At 40.8% G+C, this 22,840-nt stretch overlaps 1 pseudogene; it reads left to right on the top strand.

Moving 5' to 3' along the window:
- The window catches only part of LOC115142691 (echinoderm microtubule-associated protein-like 6), a 61,347-nt pseudogene extending 40,160 nt beyond the window's left edge, over positions 1-21,187 (top strand).
- The last annotated feature ends 1,653 nt before the right edge of the window (positions 21,188-22,840 follow it).

Below are 22,840 nucleotides of genomic sequence, written 5' to 3'. Positions count from 1 at the left end.
TATTGATGGATTTTTATTGATCTCAGATTCTCAGTTTGTCAGTGTCAAAGGCTGTCATTTAGATCATTTGTGCGGTATTAGAACATATTTTTCCAAAGTCTCCAGTCATGTAAAATGACGTAGAATTGCATGAAATGCATTTAGAAAAGGGAAACATTTTTCCAGATCTTAGGCTACTAATAATGGTCCCCATTTTTGCAACTTATTTAAGCGCCTCTACATTACTCTATGCCACCACGCAAATGTGATGATACGCATGCAATGCTTTATTATTTAAAAGATTATCTGGTACCACAGAGCTGCCCAGGTCTCCCACCTCCCGATTTACAAATAAAGCATTGAACACAGATAGTCTAGACTCTAGCTACTGTAACCACCATATGCTAAAATATCCACACAAGCCACTAGCCAGCCTGCCATACATCATGAGTAAGAACATTATTAATATTAGGCTATATTATAAAGTTATTATTTGAGAGCATTTAAGATAAATCATAATCAATTATGTCAATCATGTCTTTTAGGAGGCACTGTAACTAGTTTGCTTACAATTTGTGATGAGTGAGTGTGTTGCAAAAACAAAAATCGAAATATTAATCGCTACAGAAGTATGTTATGTTAGTATGTTGTGAATTTTTTTCATTTTGAGCAGAAAAGACTATGCATGGATGGCCCTGCTCCTTGGTACTGTTACTGTCTTTTTGTTCTTTCACTCCTAGAAACTTCTAAACAAAGTCAGCTTAGGCCACCCAGCCAAATGCACAGCCTACAGCCCCAATGGAGAGATGGTGTCCATAGGCATGGAGAACGGAGAGTTTATCATCCTCCTGGTCACCTCCTTAACAGTGTGGGGTAAGAAGAGAGATCGGAGTGTGGTCATCCAAGACATTCGGTGAGCCCAACCTAGGACCCTTATATTTCAAGGTGGTTGAGGAGATGGGTTGTAATTTGAGTAATTTTATTCTTTAAAAAAAAAATCTGGATCGAAACAAAAATAAACTATGACAAGACCGGAAATGTACACTGAGTGTACAAAACATCAGGAACGGCTTCCTAATATTGAGTTGCTCCATTTTGCCCTTAGAACAGCCTCAATTTGTCGGGGCATGGACTCTACAAGGTTTCAAAAGTGTTCCACAGGGATGCTGGCCCATGTTGAGTCTAACGCTTACCACAGTTGTCAAGTTGGCTGGATGTCCTTTGGGTGGTGGAACATTCTTGATACACACGAGAAACTTGTCAAAGACTCCAGTCCCCCAAGTCATAGACTGTTCTCTATGCTACCGCACGGCAAGCGGTACCGGAGCACATTACATTTACATTTAAGTCATTTAGCAGACGCTCTTATCCAGAGCGACTTACAAATTGGTGCATTCACCTTATGACATCCAGTGGAGCAGCCACTTTACAATAGTGCATCTAAATCTTTTAAGGGGGGTGAGAAGGATTACTTTATCCTATCCTAGGTATTCCTTAAAGAGGTGGGGTTTCAGGTGTCTCCGGAAGGTGGTGATTGACTCCGCTGTCCTGGCGTCGTGAGGGAGTTTGTTCCACCATTGGGGGGCCAGAGCAGCGAACAGTTTTGACTGGGCTGAGCGGGAACTGTACTTCCTCAGTGGTAGGGAGGCGAGCAGGCCAGAGGTGGATGAACGCAGTGCCCTTGTTTGGGTGTAGGGCCTGATCAGAGCCTGGAGGTACTGAGGTGCCGTTCCCCTCACAGCTCCGTAGGCAAGCACCATGGTCTTGTAGCGGATGCGAGCTTCAACTGGAAGCCAGTGGAGAGAGCGGAGGAGCGGGGTGACGTGAGAGAACTTGGGAAGGTTGAACACCAGACGGGCTGCGGCGTTCTGGATGAGTTGTAGGGGTTTAATGGCACAGGCAGGGAGCCCAGCCAACAGCGAGTTGCAGTAATCCAGACGGGAGATGACAAGTGCCTGGATTAGGACCTGCGCCGCTTCCTGTGTGAGGCAGGGTCGTACTCTGCGGATGTTGTAGAGCATGAACCTACAGGAACGGGCCACCGCCTTGATGTTAGTTGAGAACGACAGGGTGTTGTCCAGGATCACGCCAAGGTTCTTAGCGCTCTGGGAGGAGGACACAGTGGAGTTGTCAACCGTGATGGCGAGATCATGGAACGGGCAGTCCTTCCCCGGGAGGAAGAGCAGCTCCGTCTTGCCGAGGTTCAGCTTGAGGTGGTGATCCGTCATCCACACTGATATGTCTGCCAGACATGCAGAGATGCGATTCGCCACCTGGTCATCAGAAGGGGGAAAGGAGAAGATTAATTGTGTGTCGTCTGCATAGCAATGATAGGAGAGACCATGTGAGGTTATGACAGAGCCAAGTGACTTGGTGTATAGCGAGAATAGGAGAGGGCCTAGAACAGAGCCCTGGGGGACACCAGTGGTGAGAGCACGTGGTGAGGAGACGGATTCTCGCCACGCCACCTGGTAGGAGCGACCTGTCAGGTAGGACACAATCCAAGCGTGGGCCGCGCCGGAGATGCCCAACTCGGAGAGGGTGGAGAGGAGGATCTGATGGTTCACAGTATCGAAGGCAGCCGATAGGTCTAGAAGGATGAGAGCAGAGGAGAGAGAGTTAGCTTTAGCAGTGCGGAGCGCCTCCGTGATACAGAGAAGAGCAGTCTCAGTTGAATGACTAGTCATGAAACATGACTGATTTGGATCAAGAAGGTCATTCTGAGAGAGATAGCGGGAGAGCTGGCCAAGGACGGCACGTTCAAGGGTTTTGGAGAGAAAAGAAAGAAGGGATACTGGTCTGTAGTTGTTGACATCGGAAGGATCGAGTGTAGGTTTTTTCAGAAGCGGTGCAACTCTCGCTCTCTTGAAGACGGAAGGGACGTAGCCAGCGGTCAGGGATGAGTTGATGAGCGAGGTGAGGTAAGGGAGAAGGTCTCCGGAAATGGTCTGGAGAAGAGAGGAGGGGATAGGGTCAAGCGGGCAGGTTGTTGGGCGGCCGGCCGTCACAAGACGCGAGATTTCATCTGGAGAGAGAGGGGAGAAAGAGGTCAGAGCACAGGGTAGGGCAGTGTGAGCAGAACCAGCGGTGTCGTTTGACTTAGCAAACGAGGATCGGATGTCGTCGACATTCTTTTCAAAATGGTTGACGAAGTCATCTGCAGAGAGGGAGGAGGGGGGGGGGGGAGGGGGATTCAGGAGGGAGGAGAAGGTGGCAAAGAGCTTCCTAAGGTTAGAGGCAGATGCTTGGAATTTAGAGTGGTAGAAAGTGGCTTTAGCAGCAGCGACAGAAGAGGAAAATGTAGAGAGGAGGGAGTGAAAGGATGCCAGGTCCGCAGGGAGGCGAGTTTTCCTCCATTTCCGCTCGGCTGCCCGGAGCCCTGTTCCAAGTCTAGGTCCAAAAGTCTAGGTCTATCCCCAAGCCATAAGACTGCTGAACAATTAATCAAATGGCCACCCGGACTATTTACATTGACACCCCCCCCTTTTGATTTTACACTGCTGATACTTGCTGTTTATTATCTATGCAAAGTCATTTTTTATTTTAGTTTATTTAGTCAATATTTTCTTAACTGTAGTACTTGAACTGCATTGTTGTTTAAGGGCCTGTAAGTAAGTATTTCACAGTAAGGTCTACCTACACTTGTATTTGGTGCATGTGCCAATTTTTTAAAATTTGATTTGAAATGTTGAGCGTGAAAAACCCAGCAGCATTGCAGTTCTTGACACATTCAAACCAGGGTACCTGGCAACTACCATCCCCCGTTCAAAGGCACTTAAATATTTTGTCTTTCCCATTCACCCTCTGAATCGCACACATACACAATCCATGTCTCAATTATCCCAAGGCTTAAAAATCTGACATTGACCTGTCTCCTCCCCTTCATCTACAGTGATTTGAAGTGGATTTAACAAGTGTCATCAGTAAGGGATCATAGCTTTCACCTGGTCGTGGAAAGAGCAGAGTTTTGTACACTCATTGTATTTAAATAAAATTGAACCATAATAGTATTGATCAATTTGTCGAAATATTGTGGGGATGGAGTTTGGAAAGTTGCAGGTTAAGGTTGTGCTGAAGCCATAGTTTGGTTCTCTAGCCACTCTGTTGTTGGTAATTGTCTGGTCACCAGTTTAGTTCCATTTATATGAGGCAAATTGTATTATGAAAACATATTATGTTTCGCTTAAAAATGTCAAACCTTGAATACTACAGATATTCACGGGTTGCATGTTTCGTCACAATATTGTTTTGAACATTCGTTTTGTACTGATGCCCGACTGAGCATTCTACTCAATGCATCGTCAATGAGCACAGATTAAGATTTAATCAAAAGTGCATTACAGTGGCCTGGAAATACAACTAAATTCAACAGGAAGCAAATAATTAGTAGGAAAAACTTTTGTCATCATTTTGATGTCACCTGATTGACTTTAGATGGAGTATAATGTTAGCTAGCTAGCTAAAATAGATGGGAGGCCACCGGATTTTAGCTAGCTAACATTAGCATTGCTAGTTATTTTTGACAAACCTTGCTAGCTAATGACAACATTGACAACTGTCTAAAGTAAATTTGACCACATGATGACAATGGCATAGTTGTTTCCTACTAAATATTTGACTTCTTTAGCAATGTCATTGTATTTCCAGGCACTATAGTGTAATTTAGACAACAGTAGTTAGCCTCCCTCCAGAATGACTGGGTTTTCACCACTATAGGGCACCCCTATGGCGCCACCGGTAGAGGGCGGCTTGAGAATGTTCATAACAATGGCATGACGTGACTGAGGTGCAACCTAATGAATACAGTGCCTTCAGAAAGTATTCACACCCCTGGACTTTTTCCACATTTTCTTACAAAGTGGGATTAAAATGGATTTCATTGTAATTTTTTGGTCAACGATCTACACAAAATACTCTAGAGTCAGTGGAAGAAAAATGTATGGAAAATAAAACACGAATACACTGCTCAAAAAAATAAAGGGAACACTAAAATAACACATCCTAGATCTGAATGAATGAAATATTCTTATTAAATACTTGTTTCTTTACATAGTTGAATGTGCTGACAACAAAATCACACAAAAATTATCAATGGAAATCAAATTTATCAACCCATGAAGGTCTGGATTTGGAGTCAAAATTAAAGTTGAAAACCACACTACAGGCTGATCCAACTTTGATGCAATGTCCTTAAAACAAGTAAAAATGAGGCTCAGTAGTGTGTGTGGCCTCCACGTGCCTGTAGACCTCCCTACAACGCCTGCGCATGCTCCTGATGAGGTGGCGGCTGGTGTCCTGAGGGATCTCCTCCCAGACCTGGACTAAAGCATCCGCCAACTCCTGGACAGTCTGTGGTGCAACGTGGCGTTGGTGGATGGAGCGAGACATGATGTCCCAGATGTGCTCAATTGGGGAACGGGCGGGCCAGTCCATAGCATCAATGCCTTCCTCTTGCAGGAACTGCTGACACACTCCAGCCACATGAGGTCTAGCATTGTCTTGCATTAGGAGGAACCCAGGGCCAACCGCACCAGCATATGTTCTCACAAGGGGTCTGAGGATCTCATCTCGGTACCTAATGGCAGTCAGGCTACCTCTGGCGAGCACATGGAGGGCTGTGCGGCCCCCCAAAGAAATGCCACCAAAGAAATGCCACCCCACACCATGACTGACCCACCGCCAAACCGGTCATGCTGGAGGATGTTGCAGGCAGCAGAACGTTCTCCACGGCGTCTCCAGACTCTGTCACATGTGCTCAGTGTGACCCTGCTTTCATCTGTGAAGAGCACAGGGTGCCAGTGGCGAATTTACCAATCTTGGTGTTCTCTGGCAAATGCCAAACTTCCTGCACGGTGTTGGGCTGTAAGCACAACCCCCACCTGTGGACGTCGGGCCCTCATACCACCCTCATGGAGTCTGTTTCTGACCGTTTGAGCAGACACATGCACATTTGTGGCCTGCTGGAGGTCATTTTGCAGGGTTCTGGCAGTGTTCCTCCTTGCACAAAAGCAGAGGTAGGGGTCCTGCTGCTGGGTTGTTGCCCTCCTACGGCCTCCTCCACATCTCCTGATGTACTGGCATGTCTCCTGGTAGCGCCTCCATGCTCTGGACACTACGCTGACAGACACAGCAAACCTTCTTGCCACAGCTCACTTTGATGTTCCATCCTGGATGAGCTGCACTACCTGAGCCACGTGTGTGGGTTGTAGACTCCGTCTCATGCTACCACTAAAGTGAAAGCACCGCCAGCATTCAAAAGTGACCAAAACATCAGCCAGGAAGCATAGGAACTGAGAAGTGGTCTGTGGTCACCACCTGCAGAACCACTCCTTTATTGGGGGTGTCTTGCTAATTGTCTATAATTTCCACCTGTTGTCTATTCCATTTGCACAACAGCATGTGACATTTATTGTCAATCAGTGTTGCTTCCTAAGTGGACAGTTTGATTTCACAGAAGTGTGATTGACTTGGAGTTACATTGTGTTGTTTAAGTGTTCCCTTTATTTTTTTGAGCAGTGTATATTTTGATTAGATAAGTATTAAACCCCCTCAAGTCAATACATGTTAGAATCACTTTTGGCAGTGATTACAGCCGTGAGTCTTTCTGGGTAAGTCTCTATGAGCTTTCTAAACCTAGATTGTATAATATTGGTTATTGATACTAGACAGCCATTTTCAAGTCTTGCCATATACAGTGGGGCAAAAAAGTATTTAGTCAGCCACCAATTGTGCATGTTCTCCCACTTAAAAAGATGAGAGAGACCTGTAATTTTCATCATAGGTACACTTCAACTATGACAGACAAAATGAGAAAAAAAATCCAGAAAATCACAATGTAGGATTTTTAATGAATTTATTTGCAAATTATGGTGGAAAATATTTGTCAATCAAGGGACGCACTATATAACAGCTTTTAAGTCATAATATACCCAACCTCTACAATTAGGACATATCATATTAAACAGCAAAAACAACCTTGGTATTTCTAAAGTACAATCTTCAAATTAAATACATATAAAATCATAAAGAAAAAAAAGGTCAGCCTTACCCATCCTCGCCTTCCTCGGTATCAAAACCCGATATTACGTCCATATAGTCCAAGATTCCATACAGCCTAGTATAGAAACAGGATAAGTTCATCATACCCTTTCTGCATTACCATAAATCCAACCGTATTTTAAGTCCACGGTTCCATAATGCATGAATTAAAAACAAAAAAAGTTGTTCATGCAAAATAATTGTTTTTGTAAAAAAAACAATGAATCCATATTTGTATTGTGTAATGTGGTGCAAATATGTATAGGGGACTACTTCAACAGGAGGTAGGTAGCTACACTCACAGCCACGTTGTAATCTTCGAGTCCTTGAACATTTGATTATTTACATATAATTGATCGACCACTAGACGAACATTCTGCTTCTCTGCTCGGGGCCTTTTGAAATTGGGGTACAGGGCATGAAGTCTCTCCACTATTTCATGAGGAAATTGTTCATTAATAGAGAATGGGGTGTTCTTTAATTCCCTACCCTTTTGTAACAAGGACATTTTCATTTTGTAGTGGGTTAGCATAGCTACGATCGGACGGGGCCTTCCCTCTCCTCTGCTACCAAAACCGTGAGGTCTTCGAAAATCAATTGTTTCCACCTGTTCGTCCGTCATCTTGATATTACGTTTCATGAACACCTTGACTCTTTCCATCGTTGACTGATAGTTTTCGTTTTCATCCTCCTTTATTCTCATTATAACAACATTATTTCTCATACTTCATCACTTTAGATCAAGTAATTCGCTTTAATAGTTTTATTATCATACCGTAGTGCACGGTAGTTTTCAATATCTTATTTCTTCCATCATTTTATTACTGTAATCCATTCCTCTTTTTAAGGCCTCAACCTCCCCCAAGAGCCCAGGAAATAGATCCAGTTTTTTAAAACTGCTCTCTCATGCTTGTAAGCAATGCTGTTATCTTATGGAGACATAGTTATAAACACGTCCCCCTCCAGTGTTAAGTTTGGAATTTTAGATGACGGCTTTCCTCCTGTTTCACTCGCAGGACTCGAGGGAAGGTTGTCCCTTGTTCGTTTCGATGTATCTGTTCCTTTTTCAAGCATATCAGAATACTGATAAATAAATAGTTCCAGATTCCCTATATTATCCAGAATGCTTTGCTTTGTAGTTATCAGCTAATCCTCAATTTTTGTTATTAATTCATAGGACAAAGTGTGCCTACCATGCTGCCACCTGTCACGTCATCACCCTCTAGAGCCCCCTGACTAGTTGTTTTGATACAGCATCCAAAGTGTAATTAATAACTTCACCATGCAAAGGTACATTCAATGTCTGCTTTTTGTTTTTACCCGTCTACCAATAAATGCCCTTCTTTATACGGCAATGGAAAACCTCCCTGATCTTTGCTTTTGATTCTGTGCATGAAATTCAATGCTTAACCTTACAAATAATTTTGTGTGGGGTACAGAGATGGGGTAGACATTAAAAAAACATATTGAACCCCATTATTGAACACAGAGTGAGCCCATGCAACTTATTGTCTGACTTGTTCAGAACATTTTTACTCCTGAAGTTATTTAGGCTTTGCCACAACAAAGGGGTTGAATACTTAGTGACTGAAGACATTTCAGCTTTTAGTTTTCTATTAATTTGTACAAAGTTCTAAAAAATATAATTCCACTTTGACATTATGGGGTTTCGTGTGAAGATCAGTGACAAAAAAAATCGAAATTGAATGAATTTTAAATTTGGCATGTAACAACAAAATGTGGAAAAAGTCAAAGGGTGTGAATACTTTCTGAAGGCACTGTATCATAGAACGCAAGTACTTATTGCATTTGAAAATGTCAATGGATGCATTTGCTCCATTGTTTGCCTTTTTATTTGGAGTCCCATTCTTTAATCTCCCACTCTTTATGCACATTTGTTGATTTTTTTTCTCCATTGAGCTTGCTTTTTTTGTCCAGGACTAGGCTTAATCTATGCCCGGGAAACTGGCCCATACAGTATGGGATTAATCAGGTCATTCTTTGTTATAAAGATTCAGCCCAGACAACCGTCTGCTAGCAGTGGGCTCTGTGGACAACGCAGTGGACTTCTACGACCTTACTCTGGGTCCTTCACTCAACCGTATTGGCTACTGCAAGGACATTGCTGGATTTGTCATCCAGATGGACTTTTCGGCTGACAGCAAGTACATCGAGGTAAGACGGGATAATATTTTCATGCTTAAATATTTGCAGAGAAAAATAGAGACATAATTGATCAAATGGAAAGAGCACTCCTCAATCTATGTTTCTGTGCACTGCGACCCCTCACATTAGTTGTTGTAAACTGAGAGGTGGATCTTGGCAAATTACTATTACTAGTCTGTTCAACCTTTGTTTTGTATCGTCTGAGATTCCTAAAGATTGGAACGCTGCCATGGCCATCCCCCTCTTCAAAGGGGGAGACACTCTAGACACAAACTGCTACAGACCTATATCTACCCTACCCTGCCTTTCCAAGGTCCTCGAAAGCCAAGTTAACAACCATTTTGAATTCCATCGTACCTTCTCCGCTATGCAATCCGATTCCCGAGCTGGTCACGGGTGTACCTCAGCCACGCTCAAGGTCTTAAATGATATCATAACCACCATCAATAAAAAACAGTACTGTGCAGCTGTCTTCATTGACCTGGCCAAGGCTTTAGACTCTGTCAATCACCCCATTCTTATCGGCAGACTCAAAAGAATTGGTTTCTCTGTAAACTCTCCTTCCAGACTTGTATTAAGCATCTCCAATCCAAAAGTACATCTAGAATCGGCTTCTTATTTCGCAACAAAGCCTCCTTCATTCATGCCCTCGTAAAACTGACTATCCTGCCTATCCTTGACTTCGGCAATGTCATTTACAAAATAGCCTCCAACACTCTCCTCAGCAAATTGGATGCAGTCTATCACAGTGCCATCTGTTCGTCACCAAAGCCCCATATATTACCTACCACTGCGACCTGTATGCTCTCGTTGGCTGGTTCTCGCTACATATCCGCCGCCAAACCCAATGGCTCCAGGTCATCTATAAGTCTTTGCTAGGTAAAGTTCCGCCTTATCTCAGCTCACTGGTCACCATAGCAACACCCACCCGTAGCACGCGCTACAGCAGGTATATTTCACTGGTCATCCCCATAGCCAACACCTTCTTTGGTCGCCTTTCCTTCCAGTTCTCTGCTGCCAATGACTGGAACTATTTTCAAAAATCACTGAAGTTGGAGACTTTTATCTCCCTCACTAAATTCAAGCATCAGCTGTCAGAGCAGCTTACCGATCTCTGCAGCTGTACACAGCCCATCTGTAAATAGCCCATGCAACCTACTACCTACCTCATCCCCATCATTGTTTTTCTGCTCTTTTGCACACCAATATTTCTACTTGCACATCCTCATCTGCACATCTATCATTCCAGTGTTAATTGCTAAATTGTAATTACTTCGCCACTATGGCCTATTTATTGCCTTACCTCCTTGCTACATTTGCACACACTGTATACAGATTTTCTATTGTGTTATTGACTGTACGTTTGTTTATCCCATGTGTAACTCTGTGTTGTTGTTTTTGTCGCACTGCTTTGCTTTATCTTGGCCAGGTCGCAGTTGTAAATGAGAACTTGTTCTCAACTGGTCTACCTGGTTAAATAAAGGTGAAAAAAATGTACATTGCCTTTGGAAAGTATTCAGAACCCTTGACTTTTTCCACATTTTGTTACGTTACAGCCTTATTCTAAAAATGTTTTTTTTTTTATCCTCAGCCATGTACACCCAATACCTCATAATGACAAAGCGAAAACAGGTTTAGAAATTATGCAAATCTATTTGCAAATAAAAAAAACAATACCTTATTTACAAGAAGTATTCAGGCCCTTTGCTATGAGACTCAAAATTGAGCTCGGTTGCATCCTGTTTCCATTGATCATCCTTGAGATGTTTCTACAACTTAATTGGAGTCCACCTGTGGTAAATTCAATTGATTTGACATGATTTTGAAAGGCACACCCCTGTCTATATAATGTCCCACAGTTGACAGAGCATGTCAGAGCGAAAACCAAGCCATGAGGTCAAAGGAATTGTCCATAGAGCTCCGAGTATTGTGTCGAGGGGCAGGTCGGGGGAATGGTACCACATTTTTTATTTTACCCTTATTTTTACCAGGTAAGTTGATTCTCATTTACAGCAACGACCTGGGGAATAGTTACAGGGAGATGAGGGGGGATGAATGAGCCAACTGTAAACTGGGGATGATTAGTTGGCCATGATGGTATGAAGGTCAGATTGGGAATTTATCCAGGACACCGGGGTTAACACCCATACTCTTAGGGACACCAGTTTAACCTCCCATCCGAAAGACAGCACCCTACACAGGGCAATGCCCCAATCATTGCGCTGGGGCAATAGGATATTTATTTTTTTACCAATTGGTAGTTACATTCTTGTTCCATCACAGCAACTCCCCTACGGACTCGAGAGAGAGAGAGGGGCGAAGGTCGAGAACCATGCGTCCTCCGAAACACTACCCTGTCAAGCCGCACTGCTTCTTGACACACTGCTCGCTTAACCTGGAAGCCAGCCGCACCAATGTGTCGGAGGAAACACCGTTCCAACTGGCAACCGGAGTCCGATTGCGGGCGTCCGGCCTGCCACAAGGAGTCGCTAGAGCGCGATAGGACAAGGAAATCCCAGCCGGTCAAACCCTCCCCTAACCCGGAAGATGCTGGGCCAATTGTGCGCTGCCTCGTGGGTCTCCCTGTCATGGCCGCTGCGCCACTTGGGAGGCCCCAGGTCCTTCCTAGAGCTGGCCGCCCAGCCAAACTGAGCAATCAGGAGAAGAGCCTTGGTCAGAGAGGTGACCAAGAACCCAATGGTCAATCTGACAGAGCTCCAGAGTTCCTCTGTGGAGATGTGACAAACTTCCAGAAGGACAACCATCTCTGCAGCACTCCACCAATCAGGCCTTTATGGTAGAGTGGCCAGATGTATGTCAATTCTCAGTAAAATGCACATGACAGCTCACTTGGAGTTTGCCAAAAGTCACCTAAAGGACTCTCAGACTCTGTGAAACAAGATTCTCTGGTCTGATGAAACCAAGATTGAACTTTTTGGCCTGAATGCCAAGTGTCACATCTGGAGGAGCCCTGGCACCATCCCTATGGTGAAACATGGGGGTGGCAGCATCAGCTGCAGGGACGGGGAGACTCGTCAGGATCGAGGCAAAGATGAATGGAGCAAAGTACAGAGAGATCTTTGATGAAAACCTGCCAGAGTGATCAGGACCTCAGACTGGGGCAAAGGTTCACAATCCAACAGGACAACGTCCCTAAGCACACAGCCAAGACGACGCAGCATTGGCTTGGGACAAGTCTCTGAATGTCCTTGAGTGGCCCAGTCAGAGCCCGGACTTCAACCCAATTAAACATCTCTGGAGAGACCTGAAAATAGTTGTGCAGCGACGCTCCCTATCCAACCTGACAGAGCTTGAGAGGATCTGCAGAGAAGAATGGGAGAATCTCTCCAAATACAGGTGTGCCAAGCTTGCAGCATCATACCCAAGAAGACTCGAGGCTGTAATCGCTGCCAAAGGTGCTTCAACAAAGTACTCTCAAAGTACTGAGTAAAGGGTCTCAATTTTATTTTTTTTATATAAATTAGCAAACATTTCTAAAAACCTGTTTTTGCTTTGTCATTTATGGGTTATTGTGTGTAGATTGGAAGAGAAAAACGAGAAAAACTAGTTAATCTATTTTAGAATAAGGCTGTAACATAACAAAATGTGGGAAAAGTCAATGGGTCTGAATACTTTCAGAATGCACTGTACCTAACATGGAGTTAATTGAATTATGTGGTAATAAATGTTTTACTCACCCGAAAAGTTGTTACGTTATCTGTTTAACAGCTTTATTATGTTATCCGGCAAGTTATTATTAAAGAGGCAATCTGCGTTTCAAACAACAATAAAGCAGTAACCCGCCACTTTCTAAGTAAACAGCGGAAGGATGGGGCTTGAGAAATGTAACCACTCTCAAATTCATAGACGGAGCTATGGATGCAAGGATGGGCCATTTATGAGATCAAAACGATAGCTAAAGCCTTTACTGTGTTTCATTACAATGACATTATTTACCAACAGTGGAGTGAAACAAGCTTATATTTTGGGTTGTGTTGGACTAAGACTGCTGAACTAAGCTCATGAGCCATTTATATTCTTCAAGAATCAATGGCTGGACGTCATTCATTTTTAAAGTCTAAAAATGGATGTGTCAATCCCAGATTGCCCCTTTTAACTGGTTTAATTTTATTACTAATGAAAAAGTTATATTACTGAAAGTTATTACATTAACCTGTGTTAATACGTTATCCATTGTTACAACCCCTCTTCACCTCACAGTAGCTGAATTGCGTGGGATGTCATTACAGGTATCCACAGGTACGTACAGTCGGCAGGTCCATGAGGTTCCATCAGGAAAGATGGTAGCTGAGCAATCTGTTATTGAAAGGATCACCTGGGCCACCTGGACAAGGTAAGATGCTTCAAGATCTAAAACAGGTAAATTACAGTTGTAATATGTTCATATTTATGTTCTAAAACAGCTTGCACAGAACGTTCCCATAACATTCCCTAAAGGTTCTCATTTGGTGATTTGAAAAATAACTTTTACACAATGTTCAGGGAACTAAAAATGTGTTCTTCAGACCGGCGTCAGGATAAAATGACTACGGGGGCAGTTGAAATCGGCGATGGGGCACCATTTTTTTTAGGTTCTTGCATTGAAATTATATTGACTAGACCTTCCCTCTCCCAAGCCTGTTGAGGAGTTGCATTGAAGAGACAAGATCATAATTGGATATCACGAAATTGGGGAGAAAAAGGGGGTAAAAATTACACAAAGAGATTCAGAGGGAGTGGGGGAGGCGGCATGCTACGACACGGACATTAATTTCTTATTCTTGTCTGCTATACAGATATAGGCTTACAGAAGGAGGCTAATTCATACATTTTCTAATTCGAATATTGTTTATGAGGATAAGCATTATATTGTTTGATTATAGCAGAAACTCAGGTAGGCCTAAAACATTCATCCACACCCCAGTTCAGCTGTCGGTCATTTAAAAGAGCCTGTGTGCACTGCCTTCATACTATATGCCTGCAGTATATTAGGCTAATAGCCACACCAAACCTTTGCAAAAGTTTCTAAACTTTATAAGAGTAATATCAAAAGTAATTCAAGCCATTGTTTCTAGGGAAAAACAAGCAGGATATTATATTGCGGCAAACCCAACATTACAGATGGAACTTAATTTGGCCAAAGAAAAGGGCTTAAACAGAATGAAAAAAAACAACACTTGTGAACTGATTTAAACCTTCACAAAATTTTGAACAGGCTATATTGCAGCAATTACCAAGAAAGGCTAGTGTCTAACGTACCCAACAAATGACAGAAATAGGCTAATGATATTTATTTTATGACAGGCCTACTTATAATCTTCAACTAAATACAGAGCACACAATTAAAAAGACAGATCAAACTTATTTTAACAAAATTGTAACGGCTGTCTTCCGTCGAAGGAGAGTCGGACCAAAATGCAGCGTGGTTAGTTCGATACATGTTTAATGAATGAATAAACACGATAAATACAAAAACAAGACCGTGAAAACCTAAACAGCATATCTGGTGAAATACAAACACAATGAGACAGGAACAATCACCCACAAACACACAGTGAAACCCAGGCTACCTAAATATGGTTCCCAATCAGAGACAACGAGAATCACCTGACTCTGATTGAGAACCGCCTCAGGCAGCCAAGCCTATGCTCAACACCCCTAATCAGCCACAATCCCCAATGCCTACAAAAACCCCAATACGACCACACAATAAACCCATGTCACACCCTGGCCTGAACAAATAATTAAAGAAAACACAAAATACTAAGACCAAGGCGTGACAAAAATTAAACAAAACACATTTTGAACATAAAAAACAACTGGTTTGGATTAATAGATAGGCCTACAATAATAACAATGATATACAATAATGATAAAACATTTATAAATATTTAAATATGAAAACATTTATAAATGAATGTTCCAAAATTACATATTAAAACACTTGTAGCAGGGCTCCAGACTAACATTTCCCCCGGTGGCACTGGTGCCACTAAGTTTTTCAGTTGGTGATTTGGTCGCACCAATTTATTTTCAGGCAAAACACATTAGTACGCCTGTCATCTTGTAAAGTAATACTCAGTGATTTACAAAAAATTATGTAATAGACTACTGAGATGGTATTGAAAAAATTTGTTATTTCATAATATTGTGATGTTTTGATTCAAAATATTTTTATGTGCATCCTAATCCAGTAATTGTCATGCATTTTGGGTAGACAATTATGCTATTGTTACTGTTAAAATAGTGTTCCTGAATTTTCACATTTTTGGGGGGTTCAGTAAAAATGAATTTGCATGCATCTTTATGAACTAAAGATAACACCACTCATAATAGCCATCTATTAATCTAACAGTACATTTAATGTCCCAAAAAACTTTGCAGTTGTCGCCTACTGTCCAATGAAACCTATGGCCGCAGTCTGGAGCCTTGCTTTTGTAGGCTTTTCACTATAGGCATACTCTAAATGTTGTTGAATTAATTTCAATGAAAAAGGCCTCCTTTCTCTCTCTCCTCAGCTTCAGGGCATCCCCGGCCAACTTGTCTGGCTACAATTGTATTTATCGGCTTTTCATTTATTTTGTCGGCCAAAAAGACAGCATTTACCAGCTAACGGAAACCCTGTTCCCCAGTGGCTTTCTAAAGCCCACCTACACCCACTGCAGCATTCTCTGTTCATTGTGCTGACACAGCGCAGTGGAGATACAGATTTTGCGGCAACCTCTCACTCAATCATTTGAACTGTTTTGCTATTTTTATATAGGGACATCAAACTTAAACTGATGGGGCACAAATCTCAACTGAGGGGGCTAAGCCCCCTTTTGCCCCCTCGTGGAGCCGGGTACGGGTTTTTTGCTAGCAGCTTGACACTCTAAAATGTAACATTTTCTACTGCTGTATTTTATTAGTCTGTCATGACGGACCGTTAACGTTTAGCTGACCAGCGCACATGAGTTTTGGTTCTGGGTCTGATATGTATTATATTGATTTGTGCCCAAAGTCATTATCAGTTAAGTACACTGATGATACACATGATTCCATTTGATGACTCAACTTCGATCATTATAATAAATATATAATGCCAGTATTCAACATGTACAGACCACCCCCAATATTATGCCATATATATTTTTTTTCAATTAACGTTACGTTTTTAAAGTAAACAACCATTCTGCTTGCTTTCACAGTGTACTAGGAGATGAGGTGCTGGGGGTGTGGCCGCGAAATGCTGAAAAGGCTGACGTCAATTGTGCTTGCGTCTCTCATGCCGGCCTCAATGTAGTCACCGGGGATGACTTTGGCCTCGTCAAGCTATTTGACTTTCCATGCATAGAAAAATTTGTGAGCATTTTCCTCGTGACTACGAATGTACACCCATTTTATTGATATTATAAAATGAACCCCATATTCTTAGACTTGAGAATGTGAATGTGTATATTTTCTTCAGTTGAAATACTAATTATTCTACTTATAATAATTTAACTATTTAAGCATCTATCTTTTCATAGGCCAAACACAAGCGCTACTTCGGCCACTCGGCTCATGTGACAAATATTCGTTTCTCCTACGATGACAAATATGTGATCAGTGCAGGCGGCAATGACTGCAGGTAAGTAAAAGACAAATAATTATATGTATGTAACCATGGTTCCCTGAGGGAGGGGAATGAGACAACTTTAAGTATGAGATATCCCACAGATGTCAGATGTAACAAAAGGTTTCCCAAGAGATATAAAGATGTGGCACAATAAGTTTAGACTCCATAACGAGCAATGAGGACAGGGCTATACTAGTAGAACTATCTGGGTAGTGTTCAATAGGTACCCATTTTCTGTTGCAAAACTTCCCTAACAAACTCGACCCTGGTGTTAGGTTCCATTCCCCTCCTTCAGGGAACCAATATTACACACTCAAATGGATGGCTTAACTATTTACTCTGTTATGCCGATTGAACCGAATAAAAGGAATGTAATATAAAATTATGAGATTCAAAAATAACGATTACTAATATTACTTTTGTTTCTCGCACACAGTTTGTTTGTATGGAAATGCCTGTGATTAAGTGTCACCAATTCTCACTGGATCTCTTCAGATGCAAAGAAAGGATCCGGATGCCTCAATCTGAGCTGCTGCATGCCTGAAATGCTGCATTTACACATTTGTGAACTAATAATGACCTTGACCAATGCAAATTAGCTCTAAACTGGAATCAAGGAAACAACATTGCTATTGTGATAGAACATACAGTTCTCTAAACGTTGACTGATTGATTGTCATCTGGTGGTACATGGCAATGTCTCAGGGGATACAGTACTTAATATGTTATGAATATAATCCTGTTTGTTAATTCCCGTATTACACTTGAAGTTTTAGGAATAATGAATTGTGATTGTGAAAAATGATTAATTTGTGCAAATAAGTACACGGTATTGATAATAATGAGTGTAAACACTTTTTATTACAGAGACAAATTTCAGTGATATAGAGCAAGTTTCAGAAATGCGATGAGAATCTGTTTCATCGACAGTGTGATATTTTGGAAGTGAAAAATATAGGTTACAAGTATACTGTAAAACATATTAGGCGCATTCACTGAGAGTAATGTAAGGCACAACATTCAAGAGGACATATTTCAGAGGGTCAAATGGTGTTGTACCACCCAAATTTTATGTTCAACTTTTTTCCCCCCATGAAATGGCAAGAACCATGGTCAAGTCAATTTGTTATACAAACATGTTCTTCAGCCATTAATGCATGATGTTTAAGTGCCTTTAAGAAATTATTCTCAAATGATCACTTGACATTTTTTATACCGTTCTGGTGCTATAGAACATGTAGTCATAGGGCTTTTATAAAGTTAGTCGTACTGATATGTTATGTATGTTTTTTTCTTATTATTCTTGTACATTGACCAAAACATATTATACTCTTACTTGCAGCTTTTCCTCTTAAAATATATCCAAACGCATGGAACTCAGGAGCCATACAAGGCATTAAAGGGGAACTATAACTAAAAGTCATGACTTGACATTGTATCCCCTAAAGATACCATTAAGTGGCCATTCCTGCCAATCAACATGTTTCTATATCCATGGTGAATTGTCCAAAATAACCATACCATTAAAATAAAAAAAAGCATTTAATCCAACTATCATTTTTAGTTGAAATACACTTTTTAGTACTGTGATAAAGTTTATTGTACAATTTTCAATGTGCACTTTGTTTTTGTTATTGTATCGACTTTGGCCGGGATTCAATATAAGGTGTGTTATAGAGCAACTCTTTAGTCGACATCGGCAGCGTTTACCATGAATGTGCTCTCCGCAAATGACTGGGACGTTGCCTTTAAACGGTGCATTGTCAGCTGCACTGCTCTATAATGCACATTGGATTGAATTGAATTGAATGCCATCTTTTATTTCCTAAGAATATGTTTAGTATGCAACATGCCAATCAGAAAAGCAGTCAGTGGGCCTCAATCTTCACATGGACAGAAATGTTGTGTATTTGTTGTTTAGAAAACTAATTTGTAAAACCCATGCTTATCAAACATGCATAAATACCTTAATCTATTTTAAGGGAGAATGTGAGTCAAGGACAAGAATCATTGAAAAACAGAAAGTGAATAATTAGTTGATTATGAGATGACAAGTTTTTTTAATGAAATACATATTTGAATTGTTACTGTCCAAATGCATACATGATGCATACATGTCAGTAGTTAGGAACTTAAGTGTTGTCATTTATTAACGAGTTCTAGTTCTCTGAAAAGGCCATTGCGGAAAAACCACATGTGGATCACCTGAAGTGTTCTAAAAACACGTTTTCATGTGATCACATGTGAAAATGTGATCATGTGACGTGTTCCAAAAACACACATTTTCACATGAGAAATGTCACATATCTATCTACATGTGAAATCATGTTTTTTCTGTAAGGAGGGTATTTGTGTGCACCAAAAAACTAACTGAGCGTTAAAAAAAATCTGCAAACTGAAATGTTCGTGAAACAATATACATTATTAGCCTAAACACAAATTTGTTTTTGATAAATGAGACCCACTTTGTGGAAATGTCTTTTTCTGCTTTTTTGTCTACCTTCATTTTTATGTCCATGCCATTCTTGCTGACATACACACTGGCCCTGACACAACTTTGAGCTGGGTACATGAGGAAACACCGCTATGCAACGGAAAACAAACAATTGGTTTTTATTGGACCAGTGCAGGTAGTCCCTCCAAGTTTCAGTCGGCTTTCTTCAGTTTGGTGCTGAATGAACACAACCCTGATGTTCTTTTGGCAATAGAATTGATTAGAAAATGATTTGGCTATCAATGTGATATTGTTGTGCGTGTGTGTGTGTTTTAGATGAACTTTGGTACAGTTGTCTGCATTGTAGTTTTTGTAATATGTCCAGGTTATTCAATATTTATATAGTAATGTAAAAAGCATGAATTTATTCAGACATTCCAAATCTATGTGGTGACCGGTAATACATTTATGACAAAAGTATGTTTTCAAAATGAAATAGAACAAGTAAGTGATGGGGAGTGTAGTGCGCCAAGAATCCCCCCAAAGTGGTTTATTTTCATAGAACTGCGCAACCAAATAGTCTGTTCTGTTCATACCTGTACAATGTCTACTGGCCATGGATACTTGCCATCATCTGAAGTTGCTACCCTCCAGGCAGAATTTGATTGAGTCAACATAGTTTCTTCATTACTCAACATACATCAACATGTCTAGTTGGTTAAATTTTCTAATTCATTCATTCATTTTTGTCTCATTGAAACACACATTTATCTTGTACCAAAACCGTATGTTGAACAGACATTTTTGCCTGGCAGGTAGCTTTACTTGCCAACTGATTAACAATCATTCATCCAGTTTTGTCTAAGGGCTGGATTCAATCCATGTTGTGGATATATCACAGAAGATCTGCGTTAAAATGTAAAGGTCATTTCTGATTGAGCCGACATATGCAGCGCTTACCGTGAATGCAGCCTCCACGTACACGGCGACATTGCCTTTAAATTTCAATCAAGCTTTAACATGGATTGAATCCAGATCTTCTGCGATACGGATTGAATCTAGCCCTAACTTTGTTTTGGAAACAAGGTCAAACAAACATGGGGGAGTGTTTGACAGGTGTTGCCACTTGTCATTCCATCACTGTAACTAGAGGCGTCATGCAGGCACCCCAAAAATCTGAGGGGCACAAAGTACGTGAGGATGGCTGGGGGGGTGGAGAATTTGAAGAATGTTGTATTTTCAAACACCTGAAACAGCTTTTTCCTGCAAACCAAAGCCATAACCATTATGCTTAATTATTAGTTGCATATCTAAGCATACCTCTTGAGTATCCTCCTGACTGGTGGTTATTTTTTTAAAGAAACTAAATATCCTTCTCTGCATAAAAGTTTAAAAGGAATGTGAGTCTAATTTATTTTACTAGGCAAGTCAGTTAAGAACATATTCTTATTTTCAATGACAGCCTAGGAACAGTGGGTTTACTGCCTTGTTCAGACAGATTCGTTCCTTGTCAGCTCAGGGATTTGAACTTGCAACCTTTCGGTTACTAGTCCAACGCTCTAACCACTAGGCTACGCTGCTGCTTGCTTTTTTAATGTCTGCCAACCTTGCCAGGATAGTTAGACAAGCTAGCTATTCTAACTTGATTGATAGCCCGAAATGGTTAGGTTCCCAATCTCATAACTATCTAGGCTAGCTAAAGCCAACTTCATAAAATTGCTAGGTGGCTGGTAGTATTAGAGAGAAACAACAACAACAAAAAATTAACTTTTTTTTTTGTATTATTTATATATATATTTTTCAATCTGAGGGCATGACGCCTCTGAGTCTAACAATCTGTTATCTAAAACACATCCACTCCCATTTGACTGATCAGAATCAAGTATTCAACAAAGCCAATGTATGTAAAAAAAAATAACCAATGGTTTCAAAAGTGAATTAAATGAGGTACTGAGTGATCATCTTGGTCTTTCTATTTGTCTTTGTCTTCCAATTATTGTAATTGTCTACCCATATTATTTTTCAGACAGCTACATAGAAACACTTTTGTAAGACTTCACCTTTTTAGGGTGAATGAAAAAAAGTTACAACACAATCTCTGTTTAGTGTTATTACAACAGTCCTATGGCATTCTTTGTGAGACTGCTTAAAGGTCCTTAAATAACACAGAACCCAAAGCAAATCAGGGAGAGAAGGACAAATCATAGATGTTATGCTGAGAAGTAGACGTTCAGTCTTTCCTGTCTTCAGTTTTTCTCCACAGAACAAAGCAACAGGATGTAATTTATAACCCCCCACCCCCACCCTAGCCTGTGGTTGACCAATCAGAAGTCCTTGCAGTACAACTGGGCCAATGGCCAAATAACAAGTATCCTGCTCCAGACTCAATGTACAGACCGATGACAGACATTCCACAGATTCTAAACAGATGTTGAACTGAAAATCAACTACTTGCATTGATAATTCCCTATTGATCGTTAGTACTCTCTCATCGTCTAGTACTGTATTGACCTCTCGTCCTCTGCGTTGTGTATTTATCTTCAAAATGTTCTTATAGTCCTGAACAGTCATTCTGAGCAGTGTTGCAGTAAAATAATCTCAAGCAAATTTGATGACACACAAAGCCACATAAACAACATTAAAATTGCATCAATTAAGTCATTTTTTGTATATATCTCCAATTTGGCATGCCTCTAATGATGCGGTTCTATGTATCTTTGCCATGGATGAATAGAGTAAACATTCAATTATATTTGCCGACACCCTACAGTCAAATTTGGGCACCAGTAGAGTTAATATCTAGCTATATAAACCACACCCCTTTGCAAACACATCTTCTCCGATGTTGGTACTTTAAAAAAGAGAGAATATCATGTTACCATTGATGTTACGGTGATGTCACCTTGTCTCCTTAATAATAAATCAAAGTGTTTGACATGGGGGAGGGAACCAGTAACTTTATGATCAAACATTATCAATGTAGAAGCCAACAGTCATTTTTCAAACTTTAGTCATCATCTGGTTTCTTTCAAATATCATCAAATTTCATGAAAAACATTATTTTCACTGTTCCTGACCTTTAATGCTTGATATTGTTTATCTGAAATCCCAGTAACTTCCATTCTGTATTTAATTTGATTTATTATATATATTTTTTAAATGTATTTATTTCACCTTTATTTAACCAGTTAGGCCAGTTGAGAACAAGTTCTCATTTACAACTGTGACCTGGCCAAGATAAAGAAAAGAAGTGGGACAAAAACAGCAACAAAGAGTTACACCTAAACAAACTTACAGTCAATAACACAAAAAAATATATGTACAGTGTGTGCAAATGTACAAGAGTAGGGAGGTAAGGCAATAAATAGGCCATAGAGGCGAAATAATTACAATTTAGCATTAACACTGGAGTGTGCAGATGATGATGATGAATAAGATGATAATGATGTAGATGATGCAGATGATGATGTGCAAGTAGAGATACTGGGGTGCAAAAGAGCAAGAGGGTAAGTAATAATATGGGAATGTGGTAGTTGGGTGTGCTATTTACAGATTGTACCTGTACCCAGTTACAGAGGGAGATATATGACTCCAGCTTCAGTGATTTTTGCAATTTGTTCGTCATT

This window comes from Oncorhynchus nerka, linkage group LG15, assembly GCF_034236695.1.
Source record: "Oncorhynchus nerka isolate Pitt River linkage group LG15, Oner_Uvic_2.0, whole genome shotgun sequence".
In the NCBI taxonomy this organism is placed as follows: Eukaryota; Metazoa; Chordata; class Actinopteri; order Salmoniformes; family Salmonidae; genus Oncorhynchus; species Oncorhynchus nerka.
The sequence above is the reverse complement of the archived record's forward strand: the minus strand, read 5'-3'. Positions and strand labels throughout refer to the sequence as shown.